Source organism: Palaemon carinicauda, chromosome 12, assembly GCF_036898095.1.
Source record: "Palaemon carinicauda isolate YSFRI2023 chromosome 12, ASM3689809v2, whole genome shotgun sequence".
Lineage (NCBI taxonomy): Eukaryota > Metazoa > Arthropoda > Malacostraca > Decapoda > Palaemonidae > Palaemon > Palaemon carinicauda.
In genome coordinates, this window is record NC_090736.1 from 55,242,768 (window position 1) to 55,252,291 (window position 9,524).

A 9,524-nucleotide genomic window follows, 5' to 3' on the forward strand; every position below is an offset into this window, starting at 1 on the left:
ATGATATTTTTGAACTATGAAAGAGGCTTTGATAGTGTGCACCGGCTAATTTTGTGGAGAGTCCTGCGTTATTATGGAGTCCCTCTTGAATATGTAAATTTGATTAAGTCTGTTCATGAGCACAGAAAACCAAAGTTAATGTTAGAGGAGTCCTATCAAATGAATTTACAGTGAAGAGTAGTAAACGCCAAGGGAAGGTGTTGTCACCTATGTCGTTTATCCTCCTCATGGATTTTGTAATGCATATAACAGTTTGGATGATGGAGAAGGATTGAACTGGATTGGTAACTGGAAATTTTCAGACCTAGAGTATTCTGATGACGCTGTCTTTATTAGCAGAACAGCACAGGGCTTGCGAAGTTTGCTTACCAGAATGCATGAAATATTACATGAGGCTGGGCTCAAGAAAAACAGAAGGAAGACAGAGATGATAAGAACGGAATACGCAAATGGAAAATGAAATATCACTGGAAGGAGAAAGGATTGAGGTAGAATCATTTAAATATTTAGGAATTATGATCTCTAATACAGGATCTTTAGAATTTGAGTTTAATGAAAGATTGGAAAAAGCAAATCAGACAATGGCTAGGTTAAGTAAAATTTGTAAATCTAATCGCCTGCTATTACATAAAAAAAAATCAAGCTATATATCAGTCTAGAGATGGGTATTACTGTATGGACATGAATCGGTGTATGACAATGAAACAATATGGTTCACCAAACTTTCAACTGGGCTCCACAAGGCACTAGAAGAGTTAGAAGACCCAGGCCTACATGGCTGAGGATTATGAAGCGCGTAGAGGAAGATCATGATTGGAGAATTATTGATTTAAAAGCTCAAGATAAAGAAAACTGTCGAAATCTAACGGAAGCCCTTTGCGTTAATAGACATAGGGATCATATATATATATATATATATATATATATATATATATATATATATATATATATATATATATATATATATATATGTATGCATATACATTATATATATATATGTATATATATATATATATATATATATATATATATATATATATATATATATATATATATATATATATATATATATATATATATATATATATATATATATATATATATATATATATATATATATATATATATATGTATATATAATGTATTTATATGCATATACATATCTATATATATATATATATATATATATATATATATATATATATATATATATATATATATATATATATATATACATATATATATATATATATATATATATATATATATATATATATATATATATATATATATATATATATATATATAATCGCTCAGTCATATCAACAATGACATAACTCAAAAATTGAAGATTTTGAGTTATCTATACCACTGAATTTGCCATTTTCTATATTCATTTGTGATAATAACCAAAGCTATAACTATAGTAGCAAAACTGGCCGCTAGATGTCGCTCAAGGCATAGTGACTCATTTAAATTCAAACTTATCGTTTGGTTGTCATACTGTTGTATTTCAGTTGCGTCATGACTGTTACAGAGAAAGCATCGTTATTGTTCCTGCAACAGTGACATTTCTTATTATGATAGTGTTCTGACGAAGTTAGTAATTGTTTGATATCATAAATTTTTGTTGAACAGTGAATTATTTAGACTTAATGCGATATTGAAACAACATTTATTAAAATTCTTGCCTACATATATCAAAATATGACGTTGTTGAAAGTAAAGAGTGTACGCGCAATCGAAATATTTAGTTTTGTGTCATTCTTACAACAAAGCAAGCAGTCGCTTGACTATATGAAATTAGATCTAAGTATATTTATGACATTATTGAACCAAAACTGTTCAGAATTGCATATGTCAGTCATGATACATATTTGATTATGTTGTTTTTACAACAAAGTATGATACTAGGATAAGTTTAAAGCTACAGTCAAGACATTTACTCTGAGCATAAAGTTTGAGTGATTGCCCTAAAAATCAATATAATACAGGTAAATATGAATAGTCGAGGTAAACAACTGTTACAGTTGGCACTGAAATCGGTGGAAAAAACAAAAGAGGCATCATCGCAGGAGACTGAAGTGACTGAAAATATCTCTGAGTCAGGTAAGCTGCTGAAGGAATAAGATTTGTCTATTATTTCATATAATTAAATCAACGATGATAAAAAATTTTACCTTTAAAATATCTCTTACGTAATGCAAGTATAATAATTATAATTGCCATCATTACTGTAGAGAATACATGTTACATAATAATTCTGTTGATTACATTGCTGCAGGAAAGAATGTCGAAGTCCTAGCAAACCAACACGAACACCACCAAGTTCTTCCCAGAACACCAAGAGTGTAGAGATGCCGACAATGTAGTGCAGAAATTCAGGTAAAAGTTCATTATCAAGGCATAGTTTTACATCAAACAGTACCTCTTCATCAAGCAGCAGTTCCTCATCATCCTCTTCAAAGAGCAGTTCATCATTAACTCATACAGCTTCCCCAGATGTGCTAGACTCTGATGATTCAGTTGTAGATAAGAACTATGAACCAAATTACGACGAAGATTCAGAAGGAGTTGATAGTAATGACGATGACTCTTCTCTGAATCAAAATTTTGACGCTGCTACACTTGGAAATAGTGACGCTGCTGCACTTGGAAATAGTGATGCTGCTAGACTTGGAAATAGTGACGCTGTTACACTTGGAAATAGTGATGCTGCTAGACGTGGAAATAGTGACGCTGCTACACTTGGAAATAAGGTCAACAAAGAATTAGAAAGACCAGCTAAAAGAGGTTCGAAAAGGAAGAAACGACCTGAAAATTGGGGGCGAGGTCTCCGGAAAAAACTACGAAATGAAGGAAAACGGTATGTAATGCATACCAAAGAGAGAAAAGAACGGGAAGAAAGAAAAGTAAAGCCGCCTTGCGGGGAAAAAGGCAGGTTGAGGTGCTCAATGAAATTTACTGAAAATCAAAGAATGTCCATATTTGCATCCTACTGGGAATTTAGTGATATTGACAAACAAAGACAGTTTATTGCTAATGCAATTGATCAAACTGTACCAAAGTACAGATATGTTCGTCTCGGAGGTACAAGACAACAAAGAAAACCTAACAATGCTTTTTATTCCAAATTGAATGAAGGAAGAGTTAGGGTGTGTAAATTGTTTTTTTTATAAACACATTATATATTAATGACCGCCCTATCCGCACAATCCTGGAAAAGAAGAACAAAATTTGTGAAAATTTGATTGAAAATTATCTGAGAGGTAAGCACGGTAATCACCACACCGTTGATGAAGGTATCAAGGACGGAATGAAGGCTCATATTGATTCCATTCCAAAAATTGAGAGTCATTACCTCAGGGCTAATACATCGATAATTTTCATTGACGGAAGCAAGACTGTTGCTGATATCCATAGAGATTGTTTCAAAATGCAAAGAGAATAATGCACCGTTTGGGAACTACTCTATGTTCTACAAGGTGTTCACTGAAGATTTCAATATTTCTTTTTTTACCACGAAAAAAGATCAATGTGACACATGTGCAACCTTTGAAAATGAAAGTAAAACTGAAAAAAAAATAGTCTGCAAGAGAAGCATGATCAGCACCAAGTTGATAAAAAAAAATTGTCAAGATCTGAAAAAGCTAGTGATAAAATATCATCAAATGCTGCTGTAGCTGTTTATGATTTGCAAGCTGTATTCCAACTGCCCAAAGGAGATGTATCCCTGTTTTACTATAAATCCAAGTTAAATGTTTTTAATTTTACACTTTATGACTTGAAATCTAACAATTGTGATGGGATGAATCCAATGGGCATCATGGAGTAAATGAACTTGGTTCTTGTGTTCTTGACTATATCCATAAAGTTTGTGAAGCTGGTAAGAAGGATATTATTTTTTATTCAGAAAATTGCGGTGGTCAGCAGAAAAACAAGTTTATGTTAGCTCTCCACTTATATGCAGTAAATAATCTGGACCTTGATTCCATTACTCACAAGTTTCTCATTAAATGACATTCTAAGAATGAGGGCGATTCAGCTCACTCATTGATAGAAAGGCAAGTCAAGAGACTCCTTAAGAGTGGACCAATCTATGTTCCAGAAACATTCATAACCGCTGTTCGAATGGCAAGAAAAAAAGGAGAGGCTTTTAAGGTGAAAGAATGTGATTATGAATTCTTCTTGAACATTAAAGTTTTGGCTAACGAAATTGGTCCAATGATGAACATGAAGGAGCTGAAAATTTCTGAAGTGAAAATATTGAAAGTTACTAAAGAATCTCCAAATTCAGTACTTTACAAACATTCTTATAATGAAAATTTCAAGGAAGCAACTGTTCTCAAGAAAAAAATGTCAAAAGGAACCTTCACAGTTCCACCATGCTTTGGTCACAAACCAGGTATAACATCCAAGAAGAAAGAAGATCTTCTATTTGTGCAAGAGAAGCCTCATTCCTAATCTTTATAAGAGGTTTTATGAGAATCTGTAATTTTCTGATAATCTTCATAAGAATATAGATTAATCTTTTTTTTTTTTTTTTTTTTTTGATCATTTAGTAAAAAAAAAAAGAACGCCTCAAATACAGGGGTACAACTGCTTTGTTATTTACTTTATATTATGCTCACAGTTTGTGAACGCCTCGAATACGGTGGTACAAAAACTTTATTTTCTTTATTTTGTTCACACAGTTCATATTTTGTCAAAAAGGAGCGACTCAAATACAGAGGTACAACAGCTTTGTGATTTACTTTATTTTGTTCACACAGTTTATGATTATGTAAACTGTTACTTGTGTAATAACAGTTGTTTATTTCCATTATTTATTTCTCCTTTTGTTGTAATATAGTCATAACTTCAGTTACAACAGTGGATAATGCGTATATATCCTGCAATAACGTCATAATTCCAAATTTATTTTTCAAATAGGCACAAAGCATGTTTATAATAAATGTATTTTCTTAATATGGGATGTCATGTACTACATTTAATCATGAAATAAAAATTCATTGCTAAATACCTCGTTTAAAGTTCCATGGGGTACTGTATTACACAATTAAAAGTTTATTTTGCTTCTCCTGAAAAGTAGCATTTTTTGAGTTATGTCAGAGTTGAAATGAATGAATGATATATATATATATATATATATATATATATATATATATATATATATATATATATATATATATATATATATATATATATATATATATATATATATATGTATGTATGTATATATATATACACACACACACACACACACACACATATATATATATATATATATATATATATATATATATATATATATATATATATATATATATATATATATATATATAGAGAGAGAGAGAGAGAGAGAGAGAGAGAGAGAGAGAGAGAGAGAGAGAGAGAGAGAGAGAGAGAGAGAGACTAGATATGATTGCATACACATGTGTTTGAATAACTTTTATTATTTTAGTAAATAAGTTTTAAAATAGATGCTTCTGACTTAATTGTTCCTAGTAGAATCAGGATAGTTAAAAAGTTATCCTGACGAAGAAAGCACTGATCCGAGAACGTGAAATAAAAACGAGCTTGGATAAAGAGAGGAGTTAGATGCTGTTAAATCACCAGATCAATGAAGAGAAAATAGATTGGAGCAAAAAGAACTTTTGCGTCGAAAAGTTAAGCGATGGAAGAGATACGAAGTCTGATGATTTAAAGCTGAAAGGTGAATTATACTTCTGTGCATGTAAAGAAAATGGAAGGGAAAAGATAGAGGGGAAGTGAGGAGATTTATTTCTCTCTCTCTCTCTCTCTCTCTCTCTCTCTCTCTCTCTCTCTCTCTCTCTCTCTCTCTCTCTCTCTCTCTCTCTCTCTCTCTCTCGCTTAATTACTACGATTCATTGTTATAGAACGATAAAATTCCCATCAATGATAGTATACTTGAAGCACGAATTATTGCGTTATTCCACCAAGCAACATACATCAACATCGAAGCAATTACCATTTTCAAGCCAAATGGAATAATTCCCTTTTCCAAGATATACAACTAATGTTTCACGAATAAATAATGACTTCCCTTAGCTCTTTAATGGAATTATTTATGCAAATATGAAAAGCATGGAAATTCAAAAAGCCCAAAAAAGATTACCGCTGATCACAAATAAGTAAAACATGATACAAAGCATGGCAATATACAAAGCTGACAAAACTCTATTTATGGGGTGAAGAATAAGTTCAAGAAAATCTTTGAGAACCATTAATGGGAACCAATGACTGATATAAATGATTTATACGACCTTAGTAACTTTACCATATTCAAGTGGACAGAAATGATAATTAAAAAAAAAAAAATCTACAATGCTAATTATCAGTATTGCTTTTTACGCATTCACAAAATATCTTTTCTGTGATGTAAAATATCAGAATTGCTTGTTACACCTTAAAATATTTTTCTGTGATGTCAATTACCAGAACTGGTAGCTACAGGTTAAAAAAATATTTTTCTGAGATGCCAGTTATCAGAATTACTTGATACAGCTTAACAAACTATTTTCCTGTTATGCCAAATATCCAAATTGCTTGTTACAGCATAAAAAAAAAAAAAAATTTTGAGATGCCAATTATCAGAATTACTTGTTACAGCTTAACAAAATAGTTTTCTGTGATGCCAATTATCAGAATTTCTTGTTACAGCATAACAATATTTTTCTGTGATGCCAATTATCAGAATTACTTGTAACAACTTCACAAAATATTTTTTTGTGATGCCAATTATCAGAATTACTTGTTACAGCATAACAATATTTCTATGTGATGCCAATTATCAGAATAGCTTCTTACAGCTTAACAAAATATTTTTTATGTGAGGCTAATTATCAGAATTGCTTCTTACAGCTTAAAATATTTTTCTGTGATGCCAATTATCAGAATAGATTGTTACAGCTTCACTCAATGTTTTCCTGTGATGTCAATTATCAGAATTGCTTGTTACAGCTTAACAAAATATTTTTATGTGAGGCCAATTATCAGAATTGCTTTTTACAGCTTAAAATATTTTTCTGTGATGCCAATTATCAGAATAGATTGTTACAGATTCACAAAATATTTTTCTGTGATGCCAATTATCAGAATTGCTTGTTGCAGCTTAACAAAATATGTAAATCTGGGGCCAATTATCAGAGTTGCTTGTTTCATCTTAGCAAAGTATTCTTTTTCTACGATGCCAATTAGCACAATTGCTTGTTACATCCTAACAAAATATTTTTATGTGATGTCAATTAGTGGAATTGCTTGTTACGTCTTAACAAATTATTTCTATGTGATGCCAATTATTGGAATTGCTTGTTACATCTTAACAAAATATTTTTCTGTGATGTCAATTATCAGCATTGCTTGTTACAGCTTTATAAGATATGCAATGGATATTCTTACCCGTTGGATTATACTATGTCTAATGACAAAATCAGCAACAGCGTAGACTTAATGGATCAATAGAATAATATAAATAAAGTATCTATAGTGATTCTCTGGTTGTGAAATTTAACCTGCATTTCCGTTTCTATAGGATTCTTACTTGATACCTGAGCCAGCAGACACGATAGGCCCTTTAAAAATAAACATTAATAGGATCGATGAAGATGTGCACAGAACCGTGAATTTTTAATGGAAGATGAGATGTTTCTTTCAAAATTTTGTTATAGTAAATGCAACACCTCGAGACTTGTTTTTATATTTTCTTGAAGAAAATGAGGTTCAGGTATGTTGTTGACATAAAGTGTATTTCCACGGAGACCAAATTGATAAAAGGCACAAATGAAATAGAATTTTGTGCGTGCATAAAGAAATGAAACGAAGAGAGATTACTCAAGTGCCATATGTGGATGAGATTATGGAGAGGGTTAAGTGGAGATGGTTTGGTCATGTTTATCACACTCTCCAAGAAAGATTAGCTCACCAAACTTTCAACTGGGATCCACATGGCACTAGAAAAGGTGAAAGACCCAGACCTATATGGTTGAGGACTATGAAGTATAAAGTAAGGGATGAAGAATAGAGATGTATTGATTTAAGAAGTTAAGATATAGACGACTGGCGAAGTCTAACCGAGGCCCTTTATGTCAATAGGAGTAGGAGAAGATGATGATGATGATGTGTGTATCAAACCTATTAATGTTTTATGACTATGTTCAAAGTGGGTATAGGGCAAATAACCTCCAACAATTCGCCGCCAACATTTCGCCACCAACAATTCGCCGCCATAATTCCCCCACCAACAATTCGCCCTCAATATTTCCTCACCAAAAATTGGCCACCACTCTTTCCTCACCAACAATTCCCCGCTAATATTTCCCCACCAACAATTCGCTGCCAATATTTCCCCACCAACAATTCGCCGCCAATATTTCCCCACCAACAATTCGCCGCCAACATTTCGCCACCAACGATTCGCCTCCAGTATTTCCCCGCCAATAAATCACCAACAACGATTCGCCTCAAATATTTTCCCGCTAACAATTCGCCGCCAATATTTCTACACCAACAATTTGCCGCCCATATTTCCCCGCCAAAAATTTGCCACCAATATTTCCCCATCAACAATTCGCTGCCAACAGTTTGCTAGGAACAATTCGCCGCCAATATTTCCCCACCAACAATTTGCCGCCAATATTTCCCAACCAACAATTCACCGCCAATATTTCTCCACCAACAATTCGCCACCAATATTTCCCCACTAACAATTCGCCCCCAATATTTCCCCACCAACCATTCACAGCCAACATTTCGCCATCAACAATTCACCGCCAATATTTCCCGACCAACAATTCGCTACCAATATTTCCCCATCAACAATTCACCGCCAATATTTCCCCACCAACAATTCGCCACTAATATTTCCCCACTAACAATACGCCGCCAATATATCCACACGAACAATTCGCCGCCAATATTTACCCACCAGCAATTCGCCACCAATATTTCCCCACCAACAATTCGCCACCAATATTTCCCCACCAACAATTCGCCGCCAACATTTCCCCACCAACAATTCACCGCCAATATTTATCCACCAACAATTCGCCACCAAAATTTCCCCACCAACAATTCGCCGCCAATATTTCCCCACCAACAATTCGCCGCCAATATTTCCCCACCAACAATTCGCTGCCAAAAATTCTCCTCCAATATTCCTCACCAACAATTTGCTGCCAATATTTCCCCATCAACAATTTGCCCCCAATATTTCCCCACCAAGAATTCGCCCCCAATATTTCCCCACCAACAATTAGGCGCCAATATTTACCCACCAACAATGCACCCCCAATATTTCCCCACCAACAATTCGATGCCAACATTTTGCCACCAACGATTCGCCTCCAGTATTTTCCCGCCAACAATTCACCACCAACGATTTGCCTCCAATATTTCCCCGCCAACAATTCGCCGCCAATATTTCCCCATCAACAATTCGCTGCCAGCATTTTGCTAGGAACAATTCGCCGCCAATATTTCCCCACCAACAATTTGCCGCCAAT

The 9,524-nt window shown here is 33.6% G+C and overlaps 1 pseudogene; it reads left to right on the top strand.

Moving 5' to 3' along the window:
• The first annotated feature begins 2,000 nt into the window (after positions 1-2,000).
• LOC137650827 (uncharacterized) lies at positions 2,001-3,451 on the top strand (annotated as a pseudogene).
• The last annotated feature ends 6,073 nt before the right edge of the window (positions 3,452-9,524 follow it).